At 40.2% G+C, this 19,515-nt stretch overlaps 1 protein-coding gene and 1 long non-coding RNA gene across 2 annotated transcripts in view; both read right to left on the minus strand.

The window, feature by feature from the left end:
* The window catches only part of LOC309531390, a 28,505-nt gene extending 11,923 nt beyond the window's left edge, over positions 1 to 16,582 (minus strand). Inside the window, exons 1-2 of the long non-coding RNA XR_014219286.1 lie at positions 16,285 to 16,582; positions 1,608 to 1,701 (exon numbers count right to left, since the gene is read on the minus strand). This is a non-coding gene — a long non-coding RNA (uncharacterized lncRNA). The remainder of the gene's footprint in view (positions 1 to 1,607; positions 1,702 to 16,284) is intronic.
* Positions 1 to 19,515, minus strand: part of LOC309531357 (uncharacterized protein) — a gene marked incomplete at its 5' end in the record, with an annotated part of 151,362 nt that overhangs the window by 26,176 nt on the left and 105,671 nt on the right. The gene's annotated exons all lie outside the window — the stretch shown is intronic.

Below are 19,515 nucleotides of genomic sequence, written 5' to 3' on the forward strand. Positions count from 1 at the left end.
CCGAGTCATTTATCATGACCGTATCCGGATCGGCGACCAAGCCATGTACCGGAATGACAGAGTTCATCTAACAGACATTGGGAATGATATTTGGTTGGACAGTGTCATTAGCAGCATTAGGGATTGGTTGCAGCTGTGAGGGTATTGGCGGCGAGCCCCTTTGCGGCTCGGGTGGCGGTTAGGCATTGGATTCATGTGTTGTGCTGTGTCAAGGGCTAGGTGTGGCCATCGCCTATGCTATCTACCGTGGGTTATTCCGTTAAAGGAATCTGGCGGTCGTGTATTCCGTCCGATGCCTGCTTGGCGGGAGGCCATGGCACGACCCTCGGTGACATCAGGGGGTGAGCCTATAGTTGGATGAGCATCAACAGGTTCCACCTACTGTTGAATAAACCCACCACCTATAGTCATCCAATGCCTAAGCCAATACCTTTTCACTGCTGTAATCAATAAAGTTGTGGCCTTTTCTTGCCCATTAACCTTATATCACGTGTCCTTGTGTATTTATTTCACATAGCGGGGTCGGGCCCTCGATCCACAAAGACTCTCCTCCCTGGAAGAGAGGGGAGTGGTTGTGGGCGGGAGACCGAGCCCCGCCCCTGGTAGGGGGCATTAGCCCCCTCCCCTCCTACCTGGCTGGCGCCCACGCCCACCGGAGGTGGCCAACCAGGTGCCTCCGGGGGGCGTGTGTAGCAGCTTAATGCTGTGGTGCTAGCTCCGCCTCCTCCTCATTCGTCGTCGTCCCCCAGCGAGTCACCCACCCTCCACTCCCATTTAGCTCAGGGTATAGGTTTTTGGCCTTGCTATGGACCTTAGGTTGGTCGCCCTGGTTGGCTGGGGGGCCTGGTAGGAATTTTTCCATTTGGCATTAGGCCTTTTGGTTTTTTCGCCTACCTCGTAGCAATCGTCACAACTTTTGTGGTATTGGTGGGTAGGTTAGGCATTGGATTCATGTGTTGTGCTGTGTCAAGGGCTAGGTGTGGCCATCGCCTATGCTATCTACCGTGGGTTATTCCGTTAAAGGAATCTGGCGGTCGTGTATTCCGTCCGATGCCTGCTTGGCGGGAGGCCATGGCACGACCCTCGGTGACATCAGGGGGTGAGCCTATAGTTGGATGAGCATCAACAGGCTCCACCTACTGTTGAATAAACCCACCACCTATAGTCATCCAATGCCTAAGCCAATACCTTTTCACTGCTGTAATCAATAAAGTTGTGGCCTTTTCTTGCCCATTAACCTTATATCACGTGTCCTTGTGTATTTATTTCACATAGCGGGGTCGGGCCCTCGATCCACAAATTCAGGAAAAAACAAAGAAAGTACTTTGTCATACAACAGGCACATAATTAGCATACAAATTCATTGCACTTTCATGCATAACAGAAGTTGTGTGGAAGCAATGATTACAAAGGGTGGTTGAGTTTAAAATGGCCACAACTTGGATGGGTTTCATTTCACAGTTTGACACAAGGCTGGGGCAGTAAAGTGACTTCCCAGTGGGAAGTAGGATGAGCACCACCTTCCAGCTATGGATACAGGTTAAAAGGTAAAGGACCCCTGGACGGTTAAGTCCAGTCAAAGATGACTATGGGATTGTGGCACTCACCTTGCTTCAGGCTGAAGGAACTGGTGTTTGTCCACAGACAGCTTTCTGGGCCATGTGGCCAGCATGACTAAACCACTTCTGGTGCAATGGAATACTGTGACAGAAACCAGAGTACACAGAAACACTGTTTACCTTTCCGCTGCAGCAGTACCTATTTATCTACTTGCACTGGTGTGCTTTTGAACTGCTAGGTTGGCAGTTGTATCCTTATGGATACAACCCAATGTTATCACTACGTACAGTGAAATCTAGGTCCAACAGTTATCAACCAAAGCACAGCACCAAAATTGTACATGTGGGTAAAATTCCCAACCCTATCCCACCAACAAGTGGCTAACTGCTGTCCACACCAATGACAAGCAGTTTAACTGGAGATGGTGATCAGATAAGTCAACAACAATGCAAAAACTGAAGCCTGATCCCCCTTCTTTTATAAACCAGGAGGCCATCAACTTCACTGGGGCCTGAATCATGCCATCCTATATAACGTTGAAGCTGCTAACCACATTATTTCTTCAAAGAAAGTTATGGCCATGATTAACTCTTCTTATTTGTCAGTTTCTTTTATCCTTGGGCGGGTGGCGCTGTGGGCTAAAGCCTCAGCGCCTAGGGCTTGCCGATCGAAAGGTCGGCGGTTCGAATCCCCGCGGCGGGGTGCGCTCCCGCTGCTCGGTCCCAGCGCCTGCCAACCTAGCAGTTCGAAAGCACCCCTGGGGGCAAGTAGATAAATAGGTACCGCTTACCAGCGGGAAGGTAAACGGCGTTCCGTGTGCGGCTCTGGCTCGCCAGAGCAGCGTTGTCACGCTGGCCACGTGACCCGGAAGTGTCTTCGGACAGCGCTGGCCCCCGGCCAATAGATGTGAGATGGGCGCACAAACCCCAGAGTCTGTCAAGACTGGCCCGTTCGGGCAGGGGTACCTTTACCTTTACCTTTATGAGGAGAAAGAATTCATCTGAAATGCAGAAAATACTACCATAAGATTAAATTATTAACAAATTTCTTTATCTAAATGATTCTGGAGAGAACAAAACTATATGTGAAATGAGATGGATCTCATCCTTTCATATTTAAATATGAGAAAATTTCATCACTACAGTCATGTTCAGCTATTTTGGGATGTTACAGTGTTTGCTTCAAAAGAATCCATTGGCATGCAAAATCCAATGTTCTTGCAATTGCAGGGGTTTTTTCTGATGTGGGGTTGCATCGCTCCTCTCAAATAATTATAAAGGTTAGTTTGGGTTGCAGTTGAGCTAAGTAACTGAAATAATTTCAATTTCCTTATTTCTATGCCTTTCTGCTAAACATTTACTTTAGCATTCCAGCCAAATCACAAGCAGAAGATGAATAACATGAAAAAAATAAAGTAGTTTTTTAAAGGAAAAATGAACATTTCCTTTTAACCAGAGAACAGTAGCATAAAATTTCTCTATCGACTATGTCACTAGACATTAATAAAAGAGCTGCAAAATGAATACAAATAAGCGATAGCATAATGGTGCCAAATATTTTCCCATGGAATTGTGGATATCATTTCTAAAGAAATATTTAAGTTATCTAAGCAATGTTTTTTGAAGTTTTTCCATAGAAGTCCCAATGGCTATATATAACAACCTTCTTAAAAACAAGCATTTTATATTGCCAATGTACTTAGTTTGTCTAACTAACTACTCTGTAAATAATAAAGCTCGCATTTGTAAATGGGCACATATTGAATTTACCACATCGCTGGGTTCTTCTGTCTCACACCCTCTAGTCAATTTTGTCATGTTATCTGTTCTGCATGGAATCAGAGACAGTTTTAGGGTAGCACAATCGGTTTGGCCACACCAGGCACTGTACTGCATAGGGTAGCCACAACAGAGCGAGAGAGAGAGAAGGGCCACCAAATTTTAGCATTTTACAGGACACGACTGACATTTCAGAGCCCAACACTGATGGAATCAAGTTAGAGGCAACCTCAGAATAGCTAGCTGGAAACTTAGCAAAGCTTCATCCTTACCCCCTCAAGCAATCACAAATCCCATTGTATATTAACTGAGTAATCCTATGCATGCCTACTCAATGGACACTCCCAAGTAGGAGGATATAGGATTGCAGCCTTCAGCAGTTAAAGGAAATTACATTAATAATGCAAATATAAAAAGACACAGCAAAATTCTATGACTTTCTGCATTTGAAAGTGTTTTCTGCTGAGAGCTGTGGTGTATAAAATGTTATAAATATGTGAAACATGAAAGAAAATATTAAAAGAGAAAGAGAATATTAATAAATGTCAAATGCTTGTGGGGGGTTTCCTTTTAAAATGCTTATTTCAGTACTGACAGGCACAAACAGGTTGCACTGTTCTTTCCATTTGTGCAGGAGGGGCTAAACTATTTTACTGCAAGTGCCAGACTGACTCACGGCCAACCCTCTAGGGCCATATGTGAAAGTGGGTGTGGCTTAATGTCAACGCAGCTTCTTTCACAGGAACATTTTTGACAAACCAGCCACTTTGCAAATAGGGTTAATTTTTATCCATTTGTTGAATTTAATAACACTCTTCATCGGAGGGTCAGTGGGCAGTTTACAATGTAAAAACACAAAAATATATACCATAACAACATCCAAAACAATAACTACCACCACCATCACAGAGTCTAAAAGGGCATAGATTGTGGAATTAGCCAAAGGCCTGCGGGAAGAGGAACGTTTTGCCTAAAGATATACAACAAAGGTGCCAGGCGAGCCTCCAGCATTTCACAGTGAAACAGTTTCTGTCATGCTGGATTTTTAAAAAGTGCATGAGTTTGAGCGAAGGAGAGAGGGAAGATGACCTTATCTACATCCAAGTTGATGCAGAAGTGGAGTTTACATCACTGGATTGTGGCCATATATGGGCTTCAGCCAAAATAAACTGAAATAGAGATTTTTGCTGTAGGTCATTTGGACAAGGTCAATAAGAAAGAAACAGAACAGTGGCCCTGAGAGGTGCATCCATATTCAGCATTAGGATTATTATGCATTCATGTTTCTGCACGTTTGATTAAAAAAATCATTCTTGTTTTCTCTAAATATTATTTGAGCTGCCTGAGCCTTGAAATAGCAGCCCAAGACACTCTAAGAGAGTCTCTAGTGAGAAGTGGGGAGTCCATCCTTATTCACTGAAGCTATGAATCTTGCTCAATGCCTCTAGTACCTGCCAGTAAGTTCTGATGTGACCATACTTGCATCAGTGTAGGCATTTCTTCTTGCCAGACAAAATGATCTCAATTTTCCTTCTTTATGCCATTCTGGGGGTTCTCATGACCCCCCAGAGCAGATTTGGGGTGTGTGCACAGGGCTTTCACAAGATTATTGGAGTGGTGGTGGTTTTAGTTTGTCCTTCAAAATATTGAAAGTGGGTTGCTCTGCTCTGCTTACAGTATGCCTCCTCCTTGAGTTTCTCATCTTCCAAGGTCCTTATTTTGCAATAGGAAGGGAGGGCAACAAATATAATGCTACCAACTATTTGTTCTGTTCAAAGTAGTAAAACACTAGCAGCCATTTGCCATTACTTATTTCAAAGCCCAAGGAATTTAATTAACATTTTCCACACTTCAAATTAAAATTCAGCCACTAAATATACAGAGTAAGCTGTCGATATAGTTTAAGTTTCCGTCCTCAAGAACAGTTGTTAGCTCTGCAGAGTTTTCGACGAGTGAAGACTGCCATCTTCTGACTTCCAACGTGATGCTGAAGAGCTGAACAGACAGCTTAGTTATTCATAATAATACCTGTCACAGTGCTTCCAGATGAAAACTCTTGGCCCGTATCTTGGCCATGTGTTCTGCTGTGATGGATATCAACCAGCAACCTACAGAAGGATGTTTCAGCCTTGCAAGAGAAAACAGTCTTTTATGCTAAAAAGCAAAATGCCTGTGCTCATAGGCTTCCCTGGAGATGCAATATGTTCCCATCCTTCAACTCTATGGACAATAATACTTTTAGAACTTCTATTCTGTGTGGTTAATAGTACATTTTAAAAATGCTATTGTCCCTATAGACTAGAAGGGCAAGCACTTTTAAAGAAATCATTTAGATCAACATCAAATGTTAAAAACAATTTTTCACATTGCTTGGGTTAAAGTAAAAGGATTATATAGCCATTTGAAGCCCAAAGAAACAAGCAAACATTATTATTATTTTTAAAAAGGGCACAAACATACAAATTTCTGAATGAAGTGCAAGAACAGCTGAACTCAAGTAAGCATCTTTCGTTTACATTTAAAAATAGGGTCCTCTATACAACCATAGATAACTGTTTACAAAGGGAAGCACCTGATCCTAAGTAGTTCTTGCATACTTCCTAGGTCATAGTCATTATTCATTAGGAAGATTGATCACTTTAGATGCCTTAGTACACAGGGAGAACAAATGGGAGGGTAATTGTTGTGAGTTTCTGAGTGGGGGGGGGACTTAGCTCAATGGTAGAGCACATGCTTTGTGTACAGACAGGTTCAGTCTTGAGCATTAGCATTTCCATCTGGTTTCAGGACCAAATCAGTCTTGGTCACCCTGTTGCATTACCTGTATCAGGAGAGGGGCAGGGGAGTGCAACCCTGTTACTCTAACTTGATCTCTCATAAGCTTTTGATACCACTGACCTGTGGTTTCCTGTGTTGTCTGTGTTGGATAGGCATTGGAGGCTGTGTACTGCAGTTGTTCCAGTCTTACCTATGTGGTTGAGTCCATGGAGTATTGTTGAGGGAATGCTCTTTGACACCCTGGCACCTGTGCTGTAGCATTCTGCAGGGCACTCTTGTCCCCAATTCTAGACCATAGAGTTCAAGATCATAAGATTGGGTTGGTCCACTGCAAAAATCTGACTGAATTATTTCCCCCTTCACCCCTAATTTTGACCCCTTAAGAGATGTAACAGCAGTTATATCTCTTTGCAGATCTAGATTAAAAATCAAACCATTCAAGGAATGTGGACCAGATACTCAGATGTTTCTCACTTGCCTCTCTTCTGTTTAGTGAATGCCACTTTGTCTTTTATTCTTCCTTCAAGAAATGGTACTGATGTGCTTTTAGATTCCAGCAGATTTGATTACTGTTATTTGTTTGCTATTAGGCAGGAAAAAAGCCCTTTTGTTAGAAGTTTGATATCCCAGCTTGGCTCCTAAAATATTCCTTTTCTACCTGAGAATGTGCTTGTAATAATTCAACAAAGCTGTTAGCCTGAGCTCTAAAGAGGATCAGGATTAAATGAGCACAAGGAAGTGCATTATCTTCCCCGAAGGTGATCTTTTCAGCTCATGGAGCAGGTCACAAAGCCCTATCCTACACCTGTTTACACTTTATCTTGAGGTGCCACTGCTCAAATTCATCCGACTAATGGAATATGAATTTACTCTGCTTGCTCACTTGCCTGCTAACATAAATATCTCCAAACAAAAGGAATCTTGACCCACTTTCATGAATTAAACGAGAGAGAAAAGACCTTCTCAGCACTGACGCAGGCTGAATACACACACTGTAGATTGTATATTTTGAAGGCTATAAACTAAAGTCACTTTATCGTTTGCAACTCCAAAATTGCTTCCCTGTGAGGATACTGTGTGCTGTTGCTACATCATATTATGAGCTTGAATTGTGGACCAGTACTCTGCTGCAGAATGTCTGCATAAAAGCAACAGTGGCTCCTAGTTAGAGTGGTCATGTGTATTATTTAGATAAGAGAGTCCTCTACTTGAAGGGCTGCCTGGTTTAAGACTATTTTGAAGTTAAATAATCATAATAAGGGAGAACAGGGGTCTTGTAGATGCCCAGGATAGAAGACACACAGGACACCTAGACACAGTTTTCCTTACAGTTGTAGCATATTTCTACATAAGTTACAGCAATTGGGTGACATCCAATGATCATTATACTCAGAGTAGACCCATTAAAAGCAATGGTTCTGTGTGTTGAACCAAAGGTGAAATGTTCCTGGAGGCTTGCAAATGCCATCTTGGTGGTCAAGAACACCTCAAGATTATTTTTTTTAATTGTTGTGGGAATGAGCTCATAGGTGTATTGGACTTGTATGGAGATAAGCACAGAAGGAAAGCAAGCCAATTAGCATATCAATGAGGCCTGGGGTGTTGGGCTCTTGGTGCAGAGAGGGGAGCTATCTGCAAGTCATAGATGCCTGCCTCCTATGCTTGCACCAGCCAGGTGTGATGGGAGACTCTGGGTAAACGGACACATGCTGTTTTGTGTTTAAAGAATGTATAAACATTTGTGTGGACTAGTCAGGCTGACCTTTCAATGTTGCAGTGTCTGTCCCACATCTTTCATAGCAGTGGGGCCTTTCAGTCTGACTTACTGTAAGTTTACTTTTTCTTATAATAAAGCCCCAGAACTGATCACTCTGGCATTTGGGACATCCTTTGGTATCCCTGAACCAAACCACTCCCATGAGCTCACCTTATGGCTGGTGGATCAGGACAGGTCTGCTCTGAGAATGACTTAGCTAGCTCTCACCTAATATTTCTACATGTACATCTATACAGTACATAAAAAATAGGGTGTGCAAATGTTATATACGTAAATCCATGACTGCTTTTGTTCTCTTTTTTGTGGTGTGTTTCCTCTTTTTGTGTGATGTGCAACTGGACACCCTCCCTTGAAAAAGTCAATTTATGTGGTAGAGCAGGGATGGGGAATCTGTAGCCAGAAAAGGAAGGAGAAATTTGATTCAGTTGTCATTTCGAGGTGAACCTATCTAATTCACACTTTCCGAAACAATATGAAAACTGCAACATTGCCATCTTCTGAAATTCACATTTCTCCAACTGTTGCAGTACAGTTATCCAGCCATGTTATGTGTACAAAAATGTATGTTCTAGGGTAAACTGCATAAAGCTAACATGATAATGAAAAAACATACAGAAATGCATTACATTAGGCGGAACTGTTTTGCAAAAATGTGTACATTAGTCAAAATTGAATTAGGAAAAATTGCACTAAAGTGCTGGTGAATTTTCATGATGACTTAAAACCCCCCACCACAAACTGAGCTGGAAATGTGAGAAATTGAACTTCAGATTGGAAATATGATAAGCACCACAAAATGGTCACATTTGCACATCTCTGCCTGTAGTCATCCTATGGTAAAGCAATAACTTAAGACATCTGCACTGAACTGTATTGTGGAAAATGTTTCATGGGTGAGCACAGTTATATGCTATAGCATATGAACTGTCTCCTAGTTTCTGGTTTTCTTTATGCCCATTTTTCATACCACTATGCTTCCAAAACAACTACAAAATGAATGCATATGTTGGTATTTAATTTGTCCCATCAGAGAAATAATCATAATGATATCCAAAACTACTTACTAAAATGTATTCAGAATCCCTTCTAGACTTTTACTAGAAGAGTACTCCTCCTCCTTTTAAAAAATAAATAAAAAAGGATATATACTATACACGATATTTTACTTTCCATGCAAGTGGTAGTGTCTGTTTCATTTTAACACTTATGACATATAAGTGTTGACTAAGCAACTCCTCTTTCAGAAATTCCCTCTTTTAAGTGGCTGATAATCTTCAGTAAAGCTCAGAAACTGAGCATCTTGTGGGAAAATCAATCAATTATTTTATCCTATTTTTTACATTTAGAGTCTGCCCATTAACCACAGTCTCTGGGAAGTTCACTTTTTTAAACAAAAACTAAAACTAGATACATTGCAGCAATAAGCCTATCAATTATATGCATAAAGTCAACACAAGCAGCATAAATTTATTTTACGATGATAAAACCCAGCTGAAAGCCATTTGTTCCATAGACTAAAATACACTGAAGCATAATTTGTAAAGGTATAAGAGACTAAAATGGTTTTCATGTGGCACCAAAAAGACCTTACCATATGTGCTAGCCGAGCCCCACTGAAGAAGTCATAGTATAACTAGAGTGCCCCCATCAAAAATGACCTCTTCCTAGTGGTCATCCACTTCACTTCTTTAGAGAGAGGAATCTAGAGCAATAATTGTCTCTCAGAAAAGATGTATCAAACAAACAAATCAGGTCACGTGTTCCAGGAACTTTCCAAGATGATTTCTTCAGAGGATTTAGTGCCATTCTGTGATTCTTTTTTAAAGGAGCTAATATGTTTTTTTAATTTATATGTCATATAATACCATTATTCATTAACTAATGGGCATGTATTCTCACCTACTATGGCAACAATACACTTAATTTAAACACAAAGGGAGATCACTTTGTTTTAAGCATAAAAGGAGAATGTGAATCAAGATCCTTAGTCGTCTTTTTATCTTTCTGCTTTGTAATATGTTTAATGTTTTCTGTGCTTATTGTAATCAGAATTGGTTAAAATAAGTGAGCAAGGGTTACCAGTATTGTACGCAGGATTAAGAGTTCGATCATTGTAATAGTTTAGAATTCCAAGACACTCTGATTTTTTCCAGTATCTTAGCCTTGATTGATTTCTCATTGAAAGCTGTCACAAAATAGAGCTAGAGTGATAGTGCATCAGCTGGTACCATATTTTCTGCTGTGGTTGCCCATCAGCCTTAATGAGCACACATTGCCAAGATGGCATTTGTGAGTACTTCCAAGTGCTGTTACCTTGTGGTGTCATCAAGGCAGAGCTTTTTGGACAAAAGGCCAGGGCCACACTAAACTAAATGAACATGAAGGTCCACAAACACAGGACTTACCACATTTGGAATAAAAAATTGTCCAGTAGCACCTTGGAGACCAATTAAGTTTGTTCTGGGTATAAGCTTTCAAGTGCATGCACACTTCTTCAGAAGTGAAGTGAATTACCTCCTAGACCCCCTTCCCTCCTGCACACAAACACCTCATGTAAGACCCTTAAATCCAGTGTCTAAAATAATCTTACTGCACTATTGGTCTCTTATGGGGTGAGTACACAATGAAATAGCCACTGACCACATTCAGTGATACAGAAACTCAATAATTGTATAGCATTAATAGGTTAGCCTCCTATCATTTGAAAATGAATGGTACTTTTCAGAAAAGCTGCAGCAATATAATATAAATTTAACAGAATTATAGATAATCAAAATGGAAGCAAGGTCCTAAATAGACACACATAATCTGCAAGAAATAAAATAAAAATCCCTCTAGTGTTTTGTTGGTCTGAAAGCAGTGATTGGCAAATTAGCTTTTATGAAAAGCTTAATTTGGGTTTACTAATGTAGGCTTACACATGGCCTAATTCTTAATCAAATACATTGCAGCAGCAGGAGGCCCAACATTCAAATAATGATTAATTGAAAATTTAATTAAATGCTCCAGAATGCAGATGAAAGTGTTACTATAAAGTTTTGGGTCATGTTATTCGTACAGCCCTCTAACAACTGAAGATGAAGGAGCTGGGTCACAGCCTAATTGCCATCACTGAAGTTGCTTTGAGAGTTTTCCAGGAGTTCCTGTAAGCCATTGATATTGGGATTGCATCCCAAAGTGCTCTGCTAGTGCTAACCATGGATTGTAGACTGCAGAGATTTGAAATTTCTCCTTTACAAACCTGTCATGAAACATACCACACAAACATTATTTTTAGTACAATTTATTTCTGAGAATATAAAACATCAAATTTATTTTTCAAGGAACAAGTACTATATCCTTATTCACCTGTTTACAACATGACCGAGTGTATTTTTTAAATGCATCTTTTCGTGCAGACTCTAAATTTCAGATAGAAAAAGGGAATAATTATTTGTGGCCAGTCAGTTTGTAGTTATCTAGATATTTTAGACCTGCTTTATGTGAATACTAACAGAAAGTGTCTGGCATTGTTAGGGGATTCTAAGAAAGAAAGAAAGAAAGAAAGAAAGAAAGAAAGAAAGAAAGAAAGAAAGAAAGAAAGAAAGAAAGAAAGATCAGTGCAATTTTGAGACCAATGATTAAAATCAAGGCAGTTTTGAAAAATTCAGCCAGCCATCTTGATTCAAAATAGCATCAGATGATATCCAAACATACACAAAAATCTGTTCCTCGGTCTCAGGAACTATTGTAACAAATTTGGTGAGGATATGTACAGAGACAGACACAAACAACTTTGATGATGATGAAGAAGAATTATAGGATTTAGAGTTAGAAGGTACCTCTAGGGTCATCTAGTCCAACTCTTTGCAATGCAGGAATCTCAACTAAAGCATTCATGACAGGTGACCATCCAATGTCCGCTTTAAACCTCCAAACCTCCAAAGGTCCTAAGGTGGCTTGGCTTCTCAACCCTTGATCATCTGGACTGTTCTCCTCTGCACACATTCCAGCTTGTCAATATACTTATACTTCTTGTGGTGCCAAGAAGAGGACACAGTATTCCAGGTGTGGTCTGACCAAGGCCGAATAGAGCAGAACTGTACTATGATTTCCCTTGATTGGGACATTACTTTTATTGCAACTTAGAAGAGCATTGTATTTCCACCCCCACATTGCTGAATCACTTTCTTGACCCATGTTAAGCTTGTGGTCTACTAAGAGCCCTAAATCCTTTTCACATGCACTATTAGCAAGCCAGGATTCCTCCATCTTATATTTGTGCAGTTGGTTCTTCCTGCCTAAGTGCAGAACCTTACACTTGCCCCTATTGAAATTCATGTTGTTGGTTTTGGCCCAGTTCTCCAATCTGTTAAAGTAATCTTGAATCCTGATTCTGTATTCTGCAGCACTGGATACTGTTCCCAGTTTGGTGTCATCTGTAAATTTGATAAGCATCCCCTCAGTTCCATCATCCAAGTCGTTTATAAATACATCGAAAAACAACAGACTCAGGACAGGACCCTATGGCACCCTAGTTGTCACTTTTTTCCAGGATGAACTGTTGGGTACTTGTACACATTGTGGAAGTGGGAAGTGATTAACAAAACCAATCCTCCTGGCAAACTGGGAATATCCCCTCACTCACCCAAGTTTAGGATATTCCACACCTTTCCTTTTGAGAAAAAAATAAGTGGCTCACGTAAATGTAAACTAAGCTTTAATAATAAAGAAAACTGTAACAAAATAAGATGATGAGAGAAACTAAATACTACAACATGAGGCAAGTCTGAGGCAAGAAGCAAGAGTTGGCCCCTCTTAACTGACATTCTTAACTGAACATAATGGAACACAAACTGAAGGGAGGGGACACCCACAAGCCCCACCCACCAGATGCCAAGCACTCTATTATTCAAATTAGGTCCCAGTGGGTTGTTGTTTTTTACTGTATATACTCTTCATTTGTGATTTATCCTTTCTTCCATTTCTTATACATGCCATTTGTACAGTACATCTCGGATCATCTGTAAGCTCCTTATGCAGCCACAATGGTTTCCTTAGGTACCTCCTACTTTCATTTCTTGTTGGAATTGTCTGAAATTGTGCCTTCAATATATCACCTTTAAGAAACTCCCATCCATCTTGGACTCCCTTTTCTTTGAGTATTAATAACTATGGGATCTCATCCAGTTTTCCTTAAGCTTTTTGAAATCAACCTTCTATGGAAGCATTAGAACTAATTTCAGGGTGTCTCTTTTTTTTAAAGAAAACTCCCACCCCATTTGATGAAAGGCAAACAGTAGCTCTTTAAAATAAATAGATAAATTAGGCAGGTTGGAGTTTGAAGACTTTCTCTGGAATGAGGGTAAGATTCCTGCCCTGTGCTTCAGATACATTAACAGAAATGAAAGACAAAGTTGTCTCAATCCATTAAAATTGCTCTTCAGGGGGTCAAGCATTTCAAATGCAGTAGCCAAGGACCAATCAGAGGTTATTTCTGAATGCATAGTCTGCTTTACAGGCTTCTGACCATGGCACTTGTCTGATTATAGCCTTTTCACATTAAATGATGGTTAAAATCGCTAAGCGGTAAGTGTACTTCTTAGAGAAGGTCATCGCATTATAACCTACTGTGAAGAATTGGTAGCATGCAGGCAGTTTCCTACCCTTTGGCCATTCTCCCTTTCAGCTTACTAAACGTGCACAGATGTTAAATATGCATATACCATGGGTTTCTGGCAAACTGATCACACCAGGATACTCCAGTAGACCCAGCAACAGAATCCTCTGGCTCTTCAGAGGATTTCAGAAAACAGTATGAGTGGTTACAGCCCTGTTGAACTCTCACTAGTATATTTAAATAATATAAAGAGCAAAAATAACAGGCATAACTTCTAGGTTAACCAATCAGGTTGTGTATTCCCTAGTTTGAATCTTAAAGTCTTACTTAAGCTTTTACATAGGTTCAATTTGAGTATATATTATGCAGTACAGTGTCAGGTTATAGCACATCTTCCTAAGGAATTTTAAGCAAAAGAAGGCAGTACTTTATTACTCAACACTCAGGCCATGGCTCTGTTACTAAAACACAGGAAATGTTTAGACCTAAGCACAGCTAGAAATAAAATGCTGATGGCCCATTGCCCTGAGCCAGCACCATTACTAATGTTCCCTAACTTTCCCACCATGGAGCAACAGGTGACTTACTGATGGAACATGGGCTGAACAAATTCAGAGTAATTTAAAGAGGAAGCAGAATTAAATAGTGTGCACATGCTTTGCCTCCAGGTTCATTGGAAAGTCATCCTTTTAAAAAAATAAAAAGAGAACCTACTGCTTATTATTTTTGTAAAATAAATAGCCCATCTCTACATTTGCCTGCAGCGACGTGATTTCAGAGTTCTTTCAACTCTCTAGGGCACAGAATGAAAGTGGCAGCTCCCCACTGAGTCTAGCTGCAGCTGAATCCTATTTGTGATTTTTCTATGGAGAGGGAACTCATCATTTCTGGCAAAAAGAAAGTTTTAGTTTGACATGAGTTCTTTTTTAAAAAAGGGTTTAAATTAAGGAAATTATTCCTATGAACTGTTAGCAGTTCATTCCTCAACACGACACATGCCACATCCTTCCCTTAGAATCAAATGAACCACTTCATTTTGCTCTCTGTAGGCAAAGCATAGGAAAACTTTTCTTTCTTTCTTTCTTTCTTTCTTTCTTTCTTTCTTTCTTTCACCCTGGAACTCTCTTCCATGTGTGCATAAGAAACAGGTTTTCATTAAAAAATTGACAAGTGCAAAATACCCACAATAATTTACTTCTTACAGAAAAAAAGGCCCAATTGTCAGTACACCTTTGCTCAGTTGTGACCTCAGAAACTGAGTCAAAAATCAAGGAAAAACTGGTAGATGTGGCCCAGGTGTTTAATAATCAGCAATATATACTTCTGGTAAAGCTGCTTTGTATCCACACACTTCCCACCCAGAGTTTAAAAGTATGAGGACACACTTCTGGGACAAAACTGTATGTATATTTAATTACCCTCCATGAAGGTTTTACACTCGATGGTTTCACATGTGAGGCAGAAAACTTATTATACAAAATGTATTTCCAGAGAATCTTTAAATGGCAATCTTTACTGAACCAAGTCTCGGGTAGACTTTACCCACCTAAAATGGCTATTAGTCTTCTAACCAGTAAAACCCATAACCCCCTTTTAGGATTTAACTTCCCCTCAGAGAATCAAAACCATTTTGCCAGGTCTAGGCAACTACACACAGATAATCAGAACCTCATCTGTCCAAAGGCAACCCCAATCTCTAACTGAGACCAAATCTTTATCCATCCCAATGACAGATAATCCCTATCTGAGCTCACTCAGACAGTCAAAGACTTCATCTGCTTACCCAAACAACAAGTACCTATCTCACCATTAAACTGTCAGCATCTAACTTAAATTCCACACACACTCTCCTGATTGGCTGATAGTTGCCGGGTCACCAGCAGGGGAGAGCCAGATCCTGCTTGTCACAATCAGCATCTCACAAACACATGTGCATCGAAACATAATTATCCTTCAGGTTTCACATTTCACTGAATTTTACCATGCAGTTCTTACCTTTCCAAAAATATCTCAAAGGGCATTTCAAAATGTGACTTTCAAGGTAAAATACATTTATAAATGTATGTTTTGTAAGGAAAAAAAACATTCAAAATAGGTATTTATATTTATATGAAATGTGGATTTTTGTACGTTTTCATCATCATGATAATTGATTAATAGCAAAATGGAACAGGGTTATGGATGAATATTTGTGAAACTGATATAGATAAGAAATAAACGGATCCATCCCAACTGATAAGTTCTTCTGTTACTGATAATTTATCTACATGTTTCTAACCATACCCTACAAATCACTGCTCCCTGATATGCTGTTCCTCCTTCAACAAAAGGCATTTTGTGAATTTGTTACTTCTCTTCAATACATATTTAAGTTTCACATTTTAATGAATAGTTCATAATTTGTAGTACCTTAATCTCTATAATAATTAAAAAACCCAGCCTTGTCTACCTCTTAAATTATGAAAACAATATTTAAACTCTATACCTGCTGAGGAAAATTTTATTTGAATAATGGTGTGATATTAACATTGCTTGAGAACCTAATTGATACCATATTTAGCAAAATGTAGATTCCATAGCATATAATTAAGTTTGAACTAACCCCTCTGTTGAACCACTAGATTCAGATAAATAAGTGAATGTGAGGAGAAAGTTAGGAGTAAACCAGAAGGCAAACTAAATCACTAATGAGTGCAACAGACCACAGATCTATGACTGATACCCCAATTGGCACCTTAAGGAATGCTACTCCCATCCTTGAGTGGGAGTGTATTTGCTGCACCCCAGCTTACCCAGGAAGAAGGTTCAGGATGGTTTGGCCCTTTGGAGGAGTCGAGGAAGATTCACACACCACAATGAGCTGGCTCCACCCTCAGTCATTCCTCTCCTCTCATTGTGCCATCTATCCGCCTTCGGCATTATGGCCTTTGCTAGTTGCCTGTTTGGGGGCGGATTAAGAATTTTGTGGGGAGCTCCTGATTGGCCTTGGCACTTCTTTGCCTACTCCATACTGCCAGGAGTCCTATGTTTGGAGTGGCCTTTTGATTAGTTTAACTGGATTTTAGTATGGACAGGAATGAGAAATTTAACATTTGGTGGGGTAAATATCTGGTGCATTATTGGGTTAAAGGCTCTCTTGGGTCACCCTATCCTGCCAAGATTTGAGATCTTACTTTTAAAAGACATCTGAAGGCAGCCCTGTTTAGGGAAGTTTTAAACGTTTAATGCTGTATTGTGTTTTTAATATTCTGTTGGGAGCCTCCCAGAGTGGCTGGGAAAACCCAGCCAGATGGGTGGGGTATAAATAATAAATTATTATTATATTATGTTTATCCTTTAGATTTGGCATGCAGACTGGGGTGACTGCTGAATCGGTAGGCTCATGGTGTACATGTCAGGTTCACATGACCCAGGTTTTCATAGCACAGAAGAATACTTCCTTCTAATACTTTGCTGTGGGGCCACAGGTGGCAATTGTAAACATGTCCAGGAAATGGGAGACAGTTGTTTCCTATTGCTTTATGGAATTTCCTTCCCTGGGTTATATTTTGATTTGGCTAATTATTGTTGCATATCACTCCAATCTCCAAATGGTGTCAGATTCCAGGGCTTCCAGACACTTATCTGGGGTTCAGCTACCTCAGAATGGGGGACAGCAGAGACTGTGATGTCTTTATGATATATGATTTATTTACACATATATACAACCTAAGCCTACAGAATTAACACCCCAAGAGAGTCTTGCTTCTCTGAGAGCCACTGCTTTGGATTCCAGCAGAAATCAGGCATAGTTCTGTCTCCCAGCTACCCAGCCTGCAGCCTTGCTTCTAGCTTCTACCTTACACAACTCAACTACCAACCTTGCCTTGGTCTTTCTAACTACCAGCGAGTCTTTCAAATTACTACCCATTTTCCATATGGCACAGAACCACTTCCTCTATTACCTTAATGGGTCATAGTTAGAGGCTATTACCTCACCAGGAAGCTAGCCTGGCTTTTCCAGAAATCGTATCCAAGCTAGATCCAAGAATTAACTGTGGTCTTATGCACACAGCCAACCATCTCCCCTGTTGTCCAGAGGGGGGGGGGACTTAAACATGTTGCCAAGTTCCCCCCCAAAATAGACCAGAGGCAATTGTACTTCATCCAGCAGAGCTTTACAGCTACTGAAGGCAAATGAGCATAACAGTCACAAATCCAATACATTCAGGATTGGCACAGTCCATAAGAAATCCAGTTGCAGCAGACTTAACCTAAACTTAACAATGACGTATAATAAGACTAAACATTAGCATATAGAACACCACACTAGAACAAAGAGATAGAAAGAGAAATTGAGTGAAACCCAGGCAACTCCTGGCCTGACTATTACAGTCAGCATGACCATGACAGAAAGGATAATAGAACCAGTTTAAACCAGCTGTACTCAGCTTCCCAGAAGGAATAACCCAAACAAGAACTTTCTGCCTGTTTCTTTCACATAGAAAGAAACCTTCTAGAACACTCCTGAACCAATCAGAATAGGAAAGATTTCTAAATATCAGATCAATACTTTCTGTACAAAGAAATGCAAACTGACACCCTCCCAAAAAATCCCTCATAATACTACATTTATATGTGTGTGTGTTTTGCAGATCTTCTATGTTGCTGTGTGTGTGTGTGTGTGTGTGTGTGTGTGTGTAACTTCTTTTCACCACAGTTTGATTTTCTGAGTCTTCTTGATGAGAGTGCTGGCAAAGCCATTTTGAAGCCTGTAGCCAGTGAAGCAAATTTGATGAACAACAAACTGCTCTATCTGCACTCCAAGGATATGTTCTGAGAGACAGTTTTTATATTGGAGCCTGTGTTGAAATAACCAACTCTGCCTGATCTTCTTGACATGCTAGAGTTCCTGATGAGATACAGTATCCAAATAAACCCAAGGTCTTTAAGATCAAGAAGAGTTTAAAACTATGTGACTGAGGGATGAGAGACGCAGACATACGTGCCAAGTGCTCTGTCTGCTGGTTTTAATACTAGGTTGGGAACTAAGAGAAGGGAAATGAATCAATTCATTATATTTGTATGGACCATGGACTTTTATCCATCCTTTCTTACTGGACTATCAGCTTTTATCCATTCTTATTTACTTTTGACCTTTCTGAGCCATCTGGTTTTATTAACAGAGAAGAGAATATTTTTAATAATAAAAAGGCTGACTATTGAAAGAACCACCCCTGTTTTGTTCAGGTATGCTTTTCAAAAGGCCATCCTAACTGGGTTTAACCTTTATAGCTTTGGGGGAATTGGAGGCACTCTTGCTTTTTTGGAGGGGGCAGTGGCTCTCAAGTTCCAACATAAAGACTTTTCACCTACAAATGAGGGCTAACGTGTGACACGAGCAATCATTAAACACCCACCAGAATGGAGTTGTAGTATTATACTGTGTTTCTGGGCCCACACAATATTTTATTCAAGTTGGCACCCTTGCTCCTCTCAGATACGGAATGATAACTTGTGAAAAAGGAAGGCTCTTCTATCCATGTAGGGCTACCTGTACCATTCAGAACCCGGGGAGGGGGAGACTCCAGGTCACAGTGCAGATAGAAAAGGTTTAGTCCTCAAAAATGTATCCCTTAACACTGAAGGAGCTGAATGACCTTGGGTGCAGGGCTAAACACACATTTGCAGTCTCCTTGTATTCCAGCTGCCCCTTTGGTGTAGAGCACATGACAAGGGCTAATGATTTTTAAGTAGCTGGGATGACAAAGTGAAGGGAAGAGAAAGTCTATTTTCTTTTTAAAAAATGAATAATGGTGTCAAAACAGTAGCAGATTCGGAAAACATTGATTGTAGGAAAGCATAAAACAACAACAACAACAAAAGATGGAAGGCGAAGAGTTTGGGAACGGTTTGTGCATCCCCCGGGAACAGTCTTTGCTTCAAAAATATTTGAAACTGAAAATTCAACTCTAATGTCTTCAACTCTGTGGGAAAAAATGCAGACAGCAGTTTGTGTCAAAATGTAGCATTCATCGCTACTC

The sequence above is a fragment of the Podarcis vaucheri genome, assembly GCF_965113315.1.
Source record: "Podarcis vaucheri genome assembly, chromosome: 4".
NCBI lineage: Eukaryota > Metazoa > Chordata > Lepidosauria > Squamata > Lacertidae > Podarcis > Podarcis vaucheri.